The following is an 18,277-nucleotide window of genomic DNA, read 5'->3' as shown; positions in this document are numbered from 1 at the left end:
TATCATGATTTCATACGGGATACTCCACCTGTGCTGCTAGAACATGTGCCTTTACAAGTACGACACAACATGTGGTTCATGCACGATAGAGCTCCTGCACATTTCAGTCGAAGTGTTCGTACGCTTCTCAACAGATTCGGTGACCGATGGATTGGTAGAGGCGGACCAATTCCATGGCCTCCACGCTCTCCTGACCTCAGCCGGCCGCGGTGGCCGAGCGGTTCTAGGCACTCAGTCCGGAACCGCGCGACTGCTACGGTCGCAGGTTCGAATCCTGCCTCGGGCATGGATGTGTGTGATGTCCTTAGGTTAGTTAGGTTTAAGTAGTTCTAAGTTCTAGGGGACTGATGACCACAGCAGTTAAATCCTATAGAGCTCAGAGCCATTTGAACCATCTCCTGACCTCAACTCTCTTGACTTTCATTTATGGGGGCATTTGAAAGCTCTTGTCTACGCAACCCCGGTACCAAATGTAGAGACTCTTCGTGCACGTATTGTGGACGGCTGCGATACAATACGCCATTCTCCAGGGCTGCATCAGCGCATCAGGGATTCCATACGACGGAGGATGCATGTATCCTCGCTAACGGAGGACATTTTGAACATTCCCTGTGACAAAGTGTTTGACGTCACGCTGGTACGTTCTGTTGCTATGTGTTTCAAAAAATGGTTCAAATGGCTCTGAGCACTATGGGACTTAACAAAAAAATGGTTCAAATGGCTCTGAGCAATATGGGACTCAACTTCTAAGGTCATCAGTCCCCTAGAACTTAGAACTACTTAAACCGGACTAACCTAAGGACATCACACACATCCATGCCCGAGGCAGGATTCGAACCTGGGACCGTAGCGGTCGCGCGGTTCCAGACTGTAGCGCCTTTAACCGCTTGGCCACCCCGGACGGCGGGACTTAACATCTGAGGTCATCAGTCCCCAAGAACTTAGAACTACTCAAACCTAACTAACCTAAGGACATCACACACATCCATGCCCGAGGCAGGATTCGAACCTGGGACCGTAGCGGTCGCGCGGTTCCAGACTGTAGCGCCTTTAACCGCTTGGCCACCCCGGCCGGCGGGACTTAACATCTGAGGTCATCAGTCCCCAAGAACTTAGAACTACTTAAACCTAACTAACCTAAGGACATCACACACATCCATGCCCGAGGCAAGATTTGAACCTGCGACCATAGCGGTTCCAGACTGTAGCGCCTAGAACCGCTCGGCTACACCGGCCAGCTGTGTGTTTCCATTCCGTGGTTAATGTGATTTGAAGAGAAGAAATAAAATGAGCTCTAACATGGAAAGTAAGCGTTTCCGGACACGTGTCCACATAACATATTTTCTTTCTTTCTGTGTGAGGAATGTTTCCTGAAAGTTTGGCCATACCTTTTTGTAACACCCTGTATGGCTGATGGGTTTGGAGTAGATATTGATCTGTTAATACATACATTTATATAGACAAACTTTTTCGATAACTGCTTTAAATTTATTTTAATATTAAATATCTATTCAGAGAATGTGTAACAATTACGTTGATATATACACTCTTTCGCGGCGTTATTGAGTCAGTAACGACAGTAGTAGGAAACATTGTACAAGTATGAAGTACAATCTCTAGACGGTAATGAAGGGGGTTGTGTTGTTTTTGGGGAGGAGACCAAGCTGCGGGGTCATCAGTCTCATCGGATTACGGAAGTATGGGAAAGGAAGTCGTCCGTGCCCTTTCAGAGGATCCATCCCGGCAATTGCCTGAAGTGATTTAGGGAAATCACGGAAAACCTAAATCAGGATGGCCGGACGCGGGATTGAACCGTCTTCCTCCCGAATGCGAGGCCAGTGTGCTAACCACTGGGTCACCACGCTCGGTAGTAATGAAGGGACAAGAGAGCAAAGTATCAGGCTTCTTCGCCGGAGGCCGTAGAGAGGACACTTAACCGTCACATGGAGGGCAGGGCGTACTTCCTCGCCGCCAGTAGTAGAGGGAGGAACGAACCTAGAGAGGAGCAGCGATTCATGAGTAAATGAGTCATGCCACGCCAACGCCCGTCTGCGCCTGCCACCTCGCCACGCCTCTCCTCCCGAAACTGAGTTCCGAGGTAAAACGGCGTACGAATTCGTACAGGATGATAAGCGTGTGGGTTCTATTTTCCTTTACTCACTAACCTTCCAATGCAATCTTGGCTACTTTAGTTAGTTGATGAGATTTCTTGTCCATTCCGTTTATTCTATCATAATTTTTCTGGTCTTCTACTTCCGGAGATCCACAGTAACTACACGTTCAGATGCGTATATGCACTAATTCTCCCGTGAGGAATATTTGATCCTTGTTTGTTGTGAGCTGTCACTAAAATTGAACCAATAAATGTACTTGACTTGTAATCCTTGTTTCATTACAGTAGCGGACAGTTTCCGGCACCACTTAGTAATTATTAATATTGAATAAAGGCACACAACTACGATCCACGTGTTAGGGCCAAGCCTTTCTTTCCGTTTGCCGCGGAGCGCGGAGTTCAAAATGGTTCAAATGGCTCTGAGCACTATGCGACTTAACTTCTGTGGCCATCAGTTCCCTAGAACTTAGAACTACTTAAACCTAACTAACCTAAGGACATCACACACATCCATGCCCGAGGCAGGATTCGAACCTGCGACCATAGCGGTCACGCGGTTCCAGACTGAAGCGCCTTTAACCGCACGGCCACACCGGCCGGCTGAGCGCAGAGTGGCGGCGCGGTTTCAGGCGCCATGTCAAGGATTGCGTGGCTCCTCCCGCCGGAGGTTGGAGTCCCCCCTTCTGTGTGTGTGTGTGTGTGTGTGTGTGTGTGTGTGTGTGTGTGTGTGTGTGTCTGTGTTGATCTTAGCATAAGTTAGTTTAAATAGTGTATAAGCCAAGGGACCGATGGACTCAGCAGTTTAGAAATTAACACACATTTGAACATTTTTCCGTTTGCTTGCGCGCAATTCCTGTACACGCGTGGACTGTAGCAGGGAATTCGCACGTTGTGCGGTGATACTCACTGCATGTAAGGAGCAAATTAGTCTGACTGAAGCCAACGCAAGTTGCGCCTTGCAAACACTATTCATTTATTTCACACAGTCATGATTTCGGCTTTATAGTCATTCTCAAGCGCAAGTTCAAATATGACAAAATGTGCGACATGCTTAGATGACACAAGCAAGTCATATAACAATACGACGACTGCTGTGTTTGAGGTGAATATTGTACTAATGATACATACATTTATACAGATAAAACTTTTTCGAGTATTGCTGTAAATTTGTTTTAATATTTAGTATTTACTCAGAGAATGTCTAATAATTAGGGTGACGTATACACCCTTTCGATGCGTTACCGAGTGTGTAACGACAGTACCAGAAAACACCATACGAGAATGAAGTGCAGTCTGTGAGTGGTCATTAATAATTGAAATATATTACATAATATAAGCTATACAACTCGCTGTTAACCTGTGATCGCAGGTAGCCGTGACCAAATAAATAGCGAAATAGCGTCCCTTATTTTGTCACAGGGATATAAAAATAACTTTGCTCTGTGTCCAGTTTTCGTTTGACGCAGCACGTTTTGTTTCTGATGGTGGAGGTAGAATAAACAAGAATACAAACATTTTATTTTCATTGGCAGAAATTTGTATGTCCCGTATGAATCTTGGACTATAACGTGGAACTTGATCCAGGTATCACTCCCACTTTAATGTAACACATTTAAAGTTATGTTCTTTGCATCAATTAATTTTCGTCTTACAACCTCCACAATCTCGCAAAACACAACTTTCGTTAAAGGTCTTCAGTCATTTCGTCTTCACAGCAGCAACATCGTGTATTCATATTTCGTACAAACAATAAGTCACGACAAGCCTTACACTCCTGCATGCTTTACTGAGAGAGAACGAGTCAACGAGTATCAAGTGACCACAGCGTCACCGTTCTGACACAAGTCAACCGCGGAACGAAGGAAACCCGCTAGAACTGACGCAGCAGCAGCGCCTCGGTTTTGTGAAGCCGGCAACCCTCAATATTAGGATCATGCTCGCTCAGTTTCTGATCTATAGTGGTGACCGTTGACTGCCTAGCAGACTCTGCCAGCCGTGTGCCATGCGAAGAATATAGAATCACGCACTGTACTGACAGAGTATGTGTTAGTAGGTAGTGGTCTGGCTAAGCATGTAATTATTGTAATGTCATGCCAGTGGAATCACCACATCCAGACCATGAGCTGGCTGGGAACACATCATCCACACCCAGACAAATGGGTCAGGGCAGGTCCGTTGGGCGAGTGGATGGGCGAAATGTTCTTCCTGTATATGGGCGCCTTTACATCACCTGAAATATAGCCCAACACTCATGGTACCTGACAAGGCTATGCAACCCTACACAGTTGAGCAAATACTATAAATGTCCACCTGGGCACTTGTCACTTGATTCCATTGACATACTGCATGGGTTGACTACTGCCCTCCTGAATCCATTTATTCCGTACATTACAAGATACCATTTAAATTTCTTAAAGACCGCAAGAATACCTCGTTAATAATTTCTATTATCATGTGGTGATCTTAATTGATACGCCATTGTCAATCCAGGAACTTTATTTGCTGTACAAAGAATTAAAACATAGTGTTCGTACTGATTTCAACTTCAGATGTGTTAAATTTGCTTTAGTCAATGTAAAACCAGCATGTAATTTAGGTAACCTCACAAATTATGGAGCAAACGTTAAAGCTGTTTACGCCAAGAGAATTTTAAACCATGCATCACAGTTCAGAGAGAGAAATAATTATACAACGTCTTAACAATAAATGAAGGATCAGCAGTCCATAGCTATAAAAGTGGATGAAGGCATCAATGGCCTTGTCGTCAGCAAAATGAAATATGAACAAAATACGATTGAGTTCGTAATAAAAATAACACAGAAGAAAGTGAGCTAAACCCACTGAAAAAGTTTCTTACGTACATAAAACACCTGATAGATGCAACATATTTCTTGTTCTACCCAAAGGAAAATGGAGACTTAAAGTAATGCTTTCCCAAATACCAGCATTTCGGGCACAGATAAAATAAGCCTTATTGATAATAACGAGGGTGAGACGAACCGAGAGTTTAATAAATCACGTAGTAGCAAGCTGAAGAAGGTACTTGTTCTCAAAGAGTCACACAGTACAGAAAGCAGTACGGTTTTTGCTCAAAAGACTGGAGATGTGCCGACCGCGGTGGCCGAGCGGTTCTAGGCGCTTCAGTCCGGAACCGCGCGACTGCTACGGTCGCAGGTTCGAATCCTGCCTCGGACATGGATATGTGTGATGTCCTTAGGTTAGTTAGGTTTAAGTAGTTCTAAGTTCTAGGGGACTGATGACCTTAGATGTTAAGTCCCATAGTGCTCAGAGCCATTTGAACCATTTTTGAACTGGAGATGTCGAAATTTGGACCTGGAGCCATTTTGGCTTCTCTCGATGTGGTCAGTTTATTTGCAGACTTGCGAATAAGTTAGACTCCGTGTACTGTTAAACGTAATCATCTTAAACATAAAAACATTAACGTTGAATAGATTACTGAGTTAACCGAGGTGTTTGAAGTATCTCTCAAGTTCAGTTCCACAATTTTTGAACGAAGTGGAGGTCTCGCTATGGCAGCAGTCAGTAGAGGATAATGGCCGAAATATTTATGGACGATTTCGCAAATAGATTCTTTAACCAATACTCACGGATTAAGTTAAAATAGACTACTATTGTAAACAAGTTGACGATATAGTAATATTGTGGGATGGTACCGCAGACCAGCTAACAGAGACCACTGAGACGTTGATGACATTTCATCCTCAAACCGAATTTGCATTACAAGTAGAAAGAATACCATCAGTCTGTTATGTCTTAAATTACCTTTCTCTGTGAATGATTCTCCTGAGCTATGTTCTACCTGACAATAAATTCTCGGTCCAGTCGCAGACTCGTTTATATATCCTGTACAAAGAGATTTTCTTTAGTAGACATTGTTGTGGTACTCAATCGAAACACTTTTTAAACTCCAGAAACACTGAACTCCACAATTCATTTAGTATTACTGATACCTCGCGGGGCTGGCGTCAGTACCCCTTCCTTGTAGTGCATCTTTGCCATCCATTTCGCTCTGGCCGGCCGCGAGTCAGTTGTTCATCGCGGGTTCGGCTAATTAAGTATGCAGCGTCGAGGCAGAAGCCTGACGGTGTGGTCTGTCGGTTGCGGTTACAACACGGTGGGGAGGTTGGCCCTTACCTGGTGCGCATGCTCATTGCGCGTGGTATTGCTGAAGTGCTGCGGCCAGAGACAGCGGAAAGGTTTTGGGTTCCGGCACGAGGCTAAAGGTTTGGCTTTTCTCGCCATTCAGTGCATGTTAAGAAGAAGAGCTTGCCGGAGCGTAACCTGGCATTAACCGTTCGCCCTGGCATACGTTGTGTGTTTGATTTAAACAGGTGCAGTTGTGTGCTTATATATATATATTCGTTAACGGTTAACAGATGTTGTCTTCAGTGACGAGTCTTATATATCAGAGTTATGTCACACGTGGCATGACAACGGGGCTTGGGCTTTCCATCTTAGTTTCCTGCCACTTGATGAAGGATCTGTAGCGATACGTAGCCTAAGGAAACCCGGTGAGCTCATTATTGAGCGATGGTATATCTAAAATTCTTGTAACCTTGGTGATAAAGTACCAGAATTTGCACCTTAATTAACGCGTAACAAAATACTATGTTGTCTCGTAAAACTACATCAGATTCCATGAAAGTGTAGTTCTGGTGGGTTCTTGCCCGTTGAAAGTAATAGTCAGCTGTTTCTATTACGTTTCAAGGAACAATCTTATTTACGCGTGTATTGCAGTGTTCATATGTATTCTTAACTGTCGAGCTTAAAAAAAATTGGATGAGCCTTCCTGTTTTAATGTTATGTTTCAGTCTTTTTTGTAATATGTATGTGCAATTGCAAGTGTGCCGTTGTAGTTGATTTATGTTTCAGTTGTGCGGAGCGCAGTTATTTCATCCGGTACGCTGAGACGTGGCACCGGGGCTTGACGACTTGGCCGTTGCCAATGGAAACTGTGTTTCGTTAGACCCGGCTCCACGTTCCTGGCCTTCTGTCCTGTCCTTAAGTTGAGTACTGTCGTTCACTTCTTTCCTGGCTCTGTCAGGTCGTTAAGCTTTGTAGTTCGTTCCTCCGCCGCTTTGGCAGATGCACCTTCCACTCTAAATAAGAATTAAAACCTGTAAAACTGCGTCACTCTGTAATTAGTGCCCTATCAGATTGGTGGAAGTTTCGCTTTATTACTTCCGAAGTGCCATTCACAAAAAAAAAACAAAGTAAATATCCCAGAATTCGAATCGAGAACAGCTGCCAGCATGAGTAACGTAGAAGTACATATCTTCGGAGTACTGAAGCAACATAAATCACTTAATAAAAGAAAGTCTTCTGGTGCAAACTGTATACCAATTAGGTTCCTTTCGGAGTATGCAGGTGCATTAGCTCCATATTTAACAATCACACAACCGTTCGCTTGACGAAAGATACGTACCCAAAGAGTGTAAAGTTGCATAGTTCACAGCAATATTCAAGAAAGGTACACTACTGGCCATTAAAATTGCTACACCAAGAATATGACGTGCTACACACGCGAAATTTAACCGACAGGAAGAAGATGCTGCGACATGCAAATTATTAGCTTTTCAGAGCATTCACACACGGTTGGCGCCGGTGGCGACACCTACAACATGCTGACATGAGGAAAGTTTCCAACCGATTTCTCATACACAAATAGCAGTTGACCGGCGTTGCCTCGTGAAACGCTGTTGTGATGCCTCGTGTAAGGAGGAGAAATGCGTACCACCACGTTTCCGACTTTGATAAAGGTCGGATTGTATCCTAGTCGGATTGTAGCCTACCGCGATTGCGGTTTATCGTATCGCGACATTGCTGATTGCGTTGGTCGAGATACAATGACTGTTAGCAGAATATGGAATCGGTGGGTTCAGGAGGGTAATACGGAACGCCGTGCTGGATCCCAACGGACTCGTATCACTAGCAGTCGAGATGACAGGCATCTTATCTGCATGGCTGTAACGGATCGTGCAGCCACGTCTCGATCCCTGAGTCAACAGATGGGGACGTTTACAAGACAACAAAAATGGTTCAAATGGCTCTGAGCACAATGCAACTTAACTTCTGAGGTCATCAGTCGCCTAGAACTTAGAACTAATTAAACCTAACTAACCTAAGGACGTCACACACATCCATGCCCGAGGCAGGATTCGAACCTGCGACCGTAGCGGTCGCTCGGCTCCAGACTGTAGCGCATAGAACCGCACGGCCAATGCGGCCGGCTTTACAAGACAACAACCGTCTGCACGAGCAGTTCGACGACGTTTGCAGCAGCATGGACTATCATCTCGGAGACCATGGCTGCGGTTAGCCTTGACGCTGCATCACAGACAGGAGCGCCTGCTATGGTGTACTCAACGACGAACCTGGGGGAACGAATGGAAAAACATTTTTTTCGGATGAATCCAGGTTCTGTTTACAGCATCATGATGGTCGCATTACTGTTTGGCGACATCGCGGTGAACGCACATTGGAAGCCTGTATTCGTCATCGCCATACTGGCGTACAACCCGGCGTGACGGTATGGGGTGCCATTGATTACGCATCTCGGTCACCTCTTGTTCGCATTGGCGGCACTTCGAACAGTGGTCGTTGCCTTTCAGATGTGTTATGACCCGTAGCTCCACCCTTCATTCGATCTCTGCGAAACCCTACATTTCAGCAGCATAATGCACGACCGCATGTTGCAGGTCCTCTACGGGCCTTTCTGGATACAGAAAACGTTTGACTACCGCATTGGCCAGCACATTCTCCAGATATCTCACCAATTGAAAACGTCTAGTCAATGGTGGCCGAGCAACTGGCTCGTAACAATACGCCAGTCACTACTCTTGATGAACTGTGGTATCGTGTTGAAGCTGCATGAGCAGCTGTACCTGTACACGCCATCCAAACTCTGTTTGACTCAATGTCCAGGCATATCAAAGCCAGAGGTGGTTGTTCTGGGTACTGATTTCTCGGGATCTATGCACCCAAATTGCGTGAAAATGTAATCACATGTCGGTTCTAGTATAGTATATTTGTTCAATAAACACCCGTTATCATTTGCACTTCTTCTTGGTGTAGCAATTTTAATGGCCAGTAGTGTAATAGGAGTAGTCCACTAAATTATAGTGCCATATCGTTAACGTCGATATGCAGCAGGATTTTTAACTTTTTTGTGTTCAAACATTATGAATTACCTCGAAGAAAACTGTGTATTGACACACAGTCAACATGTGCTTGGAAAACATCGTTCATGTGAAACACAACTAACTCTTTATTCACATGAAGTGTTGAATACTATTCACAAGGAATTTCAGATCGATTCCGTATTTCTAGATTTGCGGAAGGCTTTTGACACTGTAACACACAAGCGGCTCATATTGAAATTGCATGCTTATGGAATATCGTCCCCGTTATGTGACGGGATTCGTGATTTCCTGTCATAGAGGTTACAGTTCGTAGTAATTGACGAAAAGTCTTCGAGTAATACAGAAGTGAATTCTGGCGTTCGCCAAGGTATTGTTATAGGCCCTATGCTGTTCCTTATCCATATAAACAATTTGGGAGACAATCTCAGCAGCCATCTTAGGTTGTTTGCAGATGACGATGTCGTTTATCGACTAATAACGTCATAATAAAATCAAAACAAATTGGAAAACGATATAGAAAAGATATCAGAATGATGCGAAAATCGGCATTTGACACTAAATAAGCAAAAGTGTGAGGTCATCCACCTGACTACTAAAAGGAATCCGTTAAACTTCGGTTACACGATAAATCAGTCAAATGTAAAGGGCGTAAATTCAACTAAATACCTAGGAGTTACAATTACGAACAACTTAAATTGGAAGGAACACATAGAAAATGTGTTTTATTGGCATAAAACTTAGAAAATGTAACAGATCTACTAAGGAGACTGCCTACACTACGCCTGTCCATCCTCTTTTAGAATACTGCTCCGCGGTGTGGGGTCCTTACCAGATAGAATTGACGGAGTACATCGAAAAAGTTCAAAGAAGGGCAACACGTTTTGTATTATCGCGAAATATGGTAGAGAGTGTCACAGAAATGACAGGATTTGGGCTGGACATCATTAAAAGAAATGCGTTTTTCATTTCGATAGAATGTTCTCACGAAATTCCAATCACAAACCGCCGGCCCTTTTGGCCGTGCGGTTCTAGGCGCTTCAGTCTGGAACCGGGTGACCGCTACGGTCGCAGGTTCGAATCTTGCCTCGGGCATGGATGTGTGTGATGTCCTTAGGTTAGTTAGATTTAAGTAGTTCTAAGTTCTAGGGGACTGATGACCACAGATGTTAAGTCCCATAGTGCTCAGAGCCATTTGAACCATTTGAACCAATCACCAACTTTCTCCTCCGAATGCGAAAATATTTTGTTGACACAGATTTACATTGAGGGAAACGATCATCATGATAAAATAAGGAAATGAGAGCTCTTACGGAAAAATGTAGGTGTTCGTTCTTTCCGCGCGCTATACGAGATTTAAATAATAGAGAATTGAAGTGGTGGTTCGATGAACCCTCTCCCATGCACTTATACGTGATTTACAGTGTATCTTTGTAGCTTTAGATGAATTGTGTATTCCCCTATCAGCTATTTGTATCATATTTGTACCTTTTATGCTGATGGTGAAGTTTAAATTGTATAGAGGCCGGTTTCATGTGTAAATGTTTTCATGGAATGTTTAGATGCTGAGGCGCCGTTTTTTATTAATTGTTTGTTATTTAATTAGTGCCTACCTGTACTGACATCAACTGGATTATCCCTTAGTCAAAAGTTCTAATTCCCGGTGTCTTCATTGCCGGCGTTGAAGTTTTAGAAGTTGGCTTACCGTTTCTGGTGTGCCTTATGTTATGCCTTAATGGTATACCTTGGTATGAATTTAAATTGCAAAAGAGAATTCATTGTATAGTATAGTCTTGTGGAATCAGAGTTTTTCAATTTTTATTGTACTCGCATTATGTGTTTACACCAACAGAAATTTCTCAATGTTGTATGTATTTGTTATGCAGATTTCAACAGGGGTTTAAGAAAAATTTTTATTGTGCTCCTGTGAGGTTGTTAAATTTATCGCTTTTATTGTATTTAAATTGCGCAAGCTAATAGATCTCGTTTAACAAAAGCTGTGTATGCTTGGTGATCGTGGCCCTTCTGCTTCCTGTCGTATTACTGGATGCAAATAACACGCTCCAGTTACGCATAAAGACCTCAAACTTCGTTTAACATGATAGAGGTTCCCTCGGAGAAAGCTCTTTTGAGCCAAGTAATTAACATATCTGGACTGAGGAAGTGTTCTGAAATGCACATAGTGCTCTGGCTGTGTTATGGGCGGGAGTGCTGTGGATCAGCACTCCATCTTTTGCGTAGATAGGCATGATCTGCGCTCTTTCACTACCTCTGAGGACAATTTTGTCCTCAATGGACCTGCAGTAAGTTATGATGACGAAGGTACCTAATTCGTGTGCCAGTTGCAACATCCTCTTTTGCAAGACTTGTCGGCACTTTTTCAAGGGTTCATTCACTAGTCAATGACGAGCTCGTAATAAGATTTCGGCAGGTATCTGCTTCCAGATGTGGACAGTAATTTATATCTGTTACACTGAAATCATTTACATGAAAAACAATGGACTCTCCATCAGTTTAGTTGGTATAATAAGATGGACCAATGAGGGGAAAAGTCTTGACCGAGAGCAGAAGCACGGCAGGGCTTGAGAACTGGCGTCTGCTGTGCTGAGTGCGCCGCACCCTAATTTCATTTGCATGTTAACTGTTCACCAACAAGGCACCACTCATTTCCTGAACTGCCAGAACAAGAGCCGGCTATGCACGCTTTTAAAAATGCGCTTCTCAAAGCAGCAGTTGCGGGGACTCGGACAAGCTCACTAATGAGAAATTTTTTATCCCACACGCGAGACTTCTTGTGTTAAAGTAGGAGAAGGGGTCCCACCGTCTAGACTATCCCATTCTCGTCACCGCATAATACGTTCCTTGAATGGCGGACCTACGAAACTTATAATAAACAATGAAGATCAGATTCCTCATATACAGTTCTAATACCGGCGTTTGCAAACTATACCATAGTAGACAGAACAACGTCAGGTAATCGACCAAATGTACCTCCATACCTCAGAAGCAGTTATACGATTTGTGGTGCAGGGTACCTCGGATACCACAATCACCAATCTGGTGGGGCAGTAGAAGATAAAGGGAAAGCCGAGGTTTTAAATTTTGTGCTTAAGAAACGTAAAAACATACCGTCGTTTGACCACCGTACAGACGTCTGTACGGAGTACATAGTGATAAGCATCCTGGCGTAGAGAAACAACCGAAAGATTTGAAAGCAAATAAGTCAGCAGATCCCATTTGACTCGTAGTTCGGTTTTACGAATAGTACTCTGCGTCATTTGCCCCTTACGTAGCTTGCATTTATAGCGAATCTCTCGACCAGCAACAAGAAAAAAAGTGCAGGTTTCTCCTGTATATAATGGTTGCAAATTCATCGACCTCCGTTATTGGGTGGAGAACTGTAGGGCCCCCCTAGACAGGTCAGGCGTGCACTACACACCGGAAGCAGCTACTAGGGTAGCAGAGTACGTGTGGCGTGCACACGGGGGTTTTTTAGGTTAGAGGGACCCCCCCTTGGGCGAAACGATAAAATACCTGACGGCTTACCAGAGAGGACATTATCATCGTTGATAAAGAACGTCCGTCCTCAGAGACCAAAAACAGGAAAAGTTAACGTAATGTTGGTAAACTGCAGGAGTATCCAGGGCAAGGTTCCTGAATTAGTATCTCTTATTGAAGGAAATAGTGCGCATATAGTATTAGGAACGGAAAGTTGGTTAAAACCGGAAGTGAACAGTAACGAAATCCTAGACACAGAATGGAATATATACCGCAAGGATAGGATAAACGCCAATGGTGGAGGAGTATTTATAGCAGTAAAGAATTCAATAATATCCAGTGAAGTTATTAGCGAATGCGAATGTGAAATAATCTGGGTTAAGCTAAGTATCAAAGGTGGGTCAGATATGATAGTCGGATGCTTCTATAGACCACCTGCATCAGCAACCGTAGTAGTTGAGCGCCTCAGAGAGAACCTGCAGAACGTCGTGAAGAAGTTTCGTGATCATACTATTGTAATAGGGGGAGACTTCAATCTACCAGGTATAGAATGGGATAGTCACACAATCAGAACTGGAGCCAGGGATAGAGACTCTTGTGACATTATCCTGACTGCCTTATCCGAGAATTACTTCGAGCAGATAGTTAGAGAACCAACTCGTGAAGCTAACGTTTTAGACCTCATAGCAACAAATAGACCGGAACTTTTCGACTCCGTGAATGTAGAAGAGGGTATCAGTGATCATAAGTCAGTGGTTGCATCAATGACTACAAGTGTAATAAGAAATGCCAAGAAAGGAAGGAAAATATATTTGCTTAACAAGAGTGATAGGGCACAAATCGCAGAATATCTGAGTGACCACCATCAAACGTTCATTTCTGAGGAAGAGGATGTGGAACAAAAATGGAAAAAATTCAGAAACATCGTCCAGTACGCCTTAGATAAGTTCGTACCGACTAAGGTCCAAAGCGAGGGGAAAGATCCACCGTGGTATAACAATCATGTACGAAAGGTACTACGGAAACAAAGAAAGCTTCATCATAGGTTTAAGAGTAGTCGAATCATAGCTGATAAGGAAAAGCTGAACGAAGCGAAAAAGAGCGTAAAGAGAGCAATGAGAGAAGCATTCAACGAATTCGAACATAAAACATTGGCAAACAATCTAAACAAGAACCCTAAAAAGTTTTGGTCATATGTAAAATCGGTAAGCGGATCTAAATCCCCTATTCAGTCACTCGTTGACCACGATGGCACCGAAACAGAGGACGACCGAAGAAAGGCAGAAATACTGAATTCAGTGTTCCGAAACTGTTTCACTGCGGAAAATCGTAACACGGTCCCTGACTTCAGCCGTCGCACGGACGCCAAAATGGAAAATATTGAAATAAACGATATCGGAATTGAAAAACAACTGCTATCACTTAGTAGCGGAAAAGCATCCGGACCAGACGAGATACCCTTAAGATTCTACAGTGATTATGCTAAAGAACTTGCCCCCTTTCTATCAGCAATTTATCGTAGATCGCTGGAAGAACGTAAAGTACCTAGCGACTGGAAGAAAGCGCAGGTCGTTCCCATTTTCAAGAAGGGTCATAAATCAGATGCGAATAATTATAGGCCTATTTCGCTTACGTCAATCTGTTGTGGAATAATGGAACATGTTTTGCGTTCTCGTATTATGACGTTCTTAGATAATACAAATCTCCTTCATCATAACCAACATGGATTCCGCAAACAGAGATCATGTGAAACTCAGCTCGCCCTATTTGCCCAAGAAATTCACAGTGCCGTAGACACTGGCGAGCAGATTGATGCCGTATTCCTGGACTTCAGGAAGGCATTTGATACGGTTCCGCACTTACGTTTAATGAAAAAAATACGAGCTTACGGAATATCGGACCAGGTTTGTGATTGGATTCAGGATTTCCTAGAAGAAAGAACTCAACATGTCATTCTTAACGGTTCAAAATCTGCAGATGTAGAGGTAATTTCGGGAGTACCGCAAGGAAGCGTGATAGGACCTTTATTGTTTACAATATACATAAATGACTTAGTTGACAACATCGGTAGCTCCGTGAGGCTATTTGCAGATGACACGGTTGTCTACAAGAAAGTAGCAACATCAGAAGACTCGTACGTACTCCAGGAAGACCTGCAGAGGATTAATGCATGGTGCGACAGCTGGCAGCTTTCCCTAAACGTAGATAAATGTAATATAATGCGCATACATAGGGGCAGAAATCCATTCCAGTACGATTATGCCATAGGTGGTAAATCATTGGAAGCGGTAACGATCGTAAAATACTTAGGAGTTACTATCCGGAGCGATCTGAAGTGGAATGATCACATAAAACAAATAGTGGGAAAAGCAGGCGCCAGGTTGAGATTCATAGGAAGAATTCTAAGAAAATGTGACTCATCGACGAAAGAAGTAGCTTACAAAACGCTTGTTCGTCCGATTCTTGAGTATTGCTCATCAGTATGGGACCCTTACCAGGTTGGATTAATAGAAGAGATAGACATGATCCAGCGAAAAGCAGCGCGATTCGTCATGGGGACATTTAGTCAGCGCGAGAGCGTTACGGAGATGCTGAACAAGCTCCAGTGGCGGACACTTCAAGAAAGGCGTTACGCAATACGGAGAGGTTTATTATCGAAATTACGAGAGAGCACATTCCGGGAAGAGATGGGCAACATATTACTACCGCCCACATATATCTCGCGTAATGATCACAACGAAAAGATCCGAGAAATTAGAGCAAATACGGAGACTTACAAGCAGTCGTTCTTCCCACGCACAATTCGTGAATGGAACAGGGAAGGGGGGATCAGATAGTGGTACAATAAGTACCCTCCGCCACACACCGTAAGGTGGCTCGCGGAGTATAGATGTAGATGTAGATGTAGATAACAAGAGTGAAAGAACGGATCCGCAAAGTTACAGATCAATATTCTTAACAATCGATTCGCTGTAGAATTCCTAGACATGTTCTCTCTTCGAATATAATAAACTTCCTTGAGACCCAAAAGGTTCTGCCGACGAATCAGGAGAAATCATCGCTCATGCTAAACACAGCGAATCATCGATGAAGGGCAACAGGCTGATTCCGTATTCCTAGATTTCTGAACGGCATTTGACACGGTGCCCTACTGCCCACTGTTGCGGAAGGTGCGAGCATACAGAATAGATTCTCGGATATATGCGTTTCTCTAATACTTCTTAAGTAACAGAAGCCAGTACGCTATTCTCGACGGCGAGCATTCATCAGAAAGAAGGTTATCGTCAAGAGTGCCCTAAGGAAGTGTGAATGCTATTATATTTTATTACATAAATGATCTGGCGAATGGGATGAGCAGCTGTCTGTGACGCTTTATTAATGATACCGTGCTGTATGGGAAGATGTCGTCGTTGAGTGACTGTAGGAGAACACGAGATGACTTCACCAACATTTCTAGTTCGTGTGATGATTGGCAGCTAGCTCTAAATGTAGAAAAATGTAAGTTAATGCAGATGAATACGAGAAAAAAAACCGTAATGTTTGAAAACTGCATTACTAGTGTGCCACTTTAGCCAGTCACGGCGATTAAATACACTCCTGGAAATTGAAATAAGAACACCGTGAATTCATTGTCCCAGGAAGGCGAAACTTTATTGACACATTCCTGGGGTCAGATACATCACATGATCACACTGACAGAACCACAGGCACATAGACACAGGCAACAGAGCATGCACAATGTCGGCACTAGTACAGTGTATATCCACCTTTCGCAGCAATGCAGGCTGCTATTCTCCCATGGAAACGATCGTAGAGATGCTGGATGTAGTCCTGTGGAACGGCTAGCCATGCCATTTCCACCTGGCGCCTCAGTTGGACCAACGTTCGTGCTGGACGTGCAGACCGCGTGAGACGACGCTTCATCCAGTCCCAAACATGCTCAATGGGGGACAGATCCGGAGATCTTGCTGGCCAGGGTAGTTGACTTACACCTTCTAGAGCACGTTGGGTGGCACGGGATACATGCGGACGTGCAGTGTCCTGTTGGAACAGCAAGTTCCCTTGCCGGTCTAGGAATGGTAGAACGATGGGTTCGATGACGGTTTGGATGTACCGTGCACTATTCAGTGTCCCCTCGACGATCACCAGTGGTGTACGGCCAGTGTAGGAGATCGCTCCCCACACCATGCCCTGTGTGCCTCGGTCGTATGCAGTCCTGATTGTGGCGCTCACCTGCACGGCGCCAAACACGCATACGACCATCATTGGCACCAAGGCAGAAGCGACTCTCATCGCTGAAGACGACACGTCTCCATTCGTCCCTCCATTCACGCCTGTCGCGACACCACTGGAGGCGGGCTGCACGATGTTGGGGCGTGAGCGGAAGACGGCCTAACGGTGTGCGGGACCGTAGCCCAGTTTCATGGAGACGGTTGCGAATGGTCCTCGCCGATACCCCAGGAGCAACAGTGTCCCTAATTTGCTGGGAAGTGGCGGTGCGGTCCCCTACGGCACTGCGTAGTATCCTACGGTCTTGGCGTGCATCCGTGCGTCGCTGCGGTCCGGTCCCAGGTCGACGGGCACGTGCACCTTCCGCCGACCACTGGCGACAACATCGATGTACTGTGGAGACCTCACGCCCCACGTGTTGAGCAATTCGGCGGTACGTCCACCCGGCCTCCCGCGTGCCCACTATACGCCCTCGCTCAAAGTCCGTCAACTTCACATACGGTTCACGTCCACGCTGTCGCGGCATGCTACCAGTGTTAAAACTGCGATGGAGCTCCGTATGCCACGGCAAACTGGCTGACACTGACGGCGGCGATGCACAAATGCTGCGCAGCTAGCGCCATTCGACGGCCAACACCGCGGTTCCTGGTGAGTCCGCTGTGCCGTGCGTGTGATCATTGCTTGTACAGCCCTCTCGCACTGTCCGGAGCAAGTTTGGTGGGTCTGACACACCGGTGTCAATGTGTTCTTTTTTCCATTACCAGGAGTGTATCTAGGTGTCACGTTGCAAAATGATATACATAAAATGGAACGATTATGTAAAGTTTACAGTAGGGAAGGTGAATAGCCGAGTTCGGTTTATTGGGATGGTATGTAAAATATGTGATTGATCTGTGAAAGATACCACATATAGGACACTAGTATGGCCCATTCTTAAATACTGGTCGAGTGTTTGGGATCACCATCCTGTCCGAGAGATGCTTTGGCAACTCAAATGTGAATATCTGGAGGGAAGCTGACGTTCCTTTTGAAGAACACTACTAGGAAAATTTAGAGAACAAACTGACTGCAGGAAGATTCTCCTGCCACCGACATACATTCTTCCGCGTAAGGAACACGAAGATAAGAGAAATTAGGGCTCCATCGGAGGCACATGGATAGCCGTTTCTCCCTCTCTCTACTTGAGAGCGGAACAGAAATGGAATGATTAGTATTGGCGCAGGGTACCCTTCGCCATGCACCGTATGCTTGTAAGGGTTTCGTTTAATACAGACAG

Source organism: Schistocerca cancellata, chromosome 8 (assembly GCF_023864275.1).
Source record: "Schistocerca cancellata isolate TAMUIC-IGC-003103 chromosome 8, iqSchCanc2.1, whole genome shotgun sequence".
Classification (NCBI taxonomy): Eukaryota; Metazoa; Arthropoda; class Insecta; order Orthoptera; family Acrididae; genus Schistocerca; species Schistocerca cancellata.
This window is presented reverse-complemented; position numbering follows the sequence as displayed.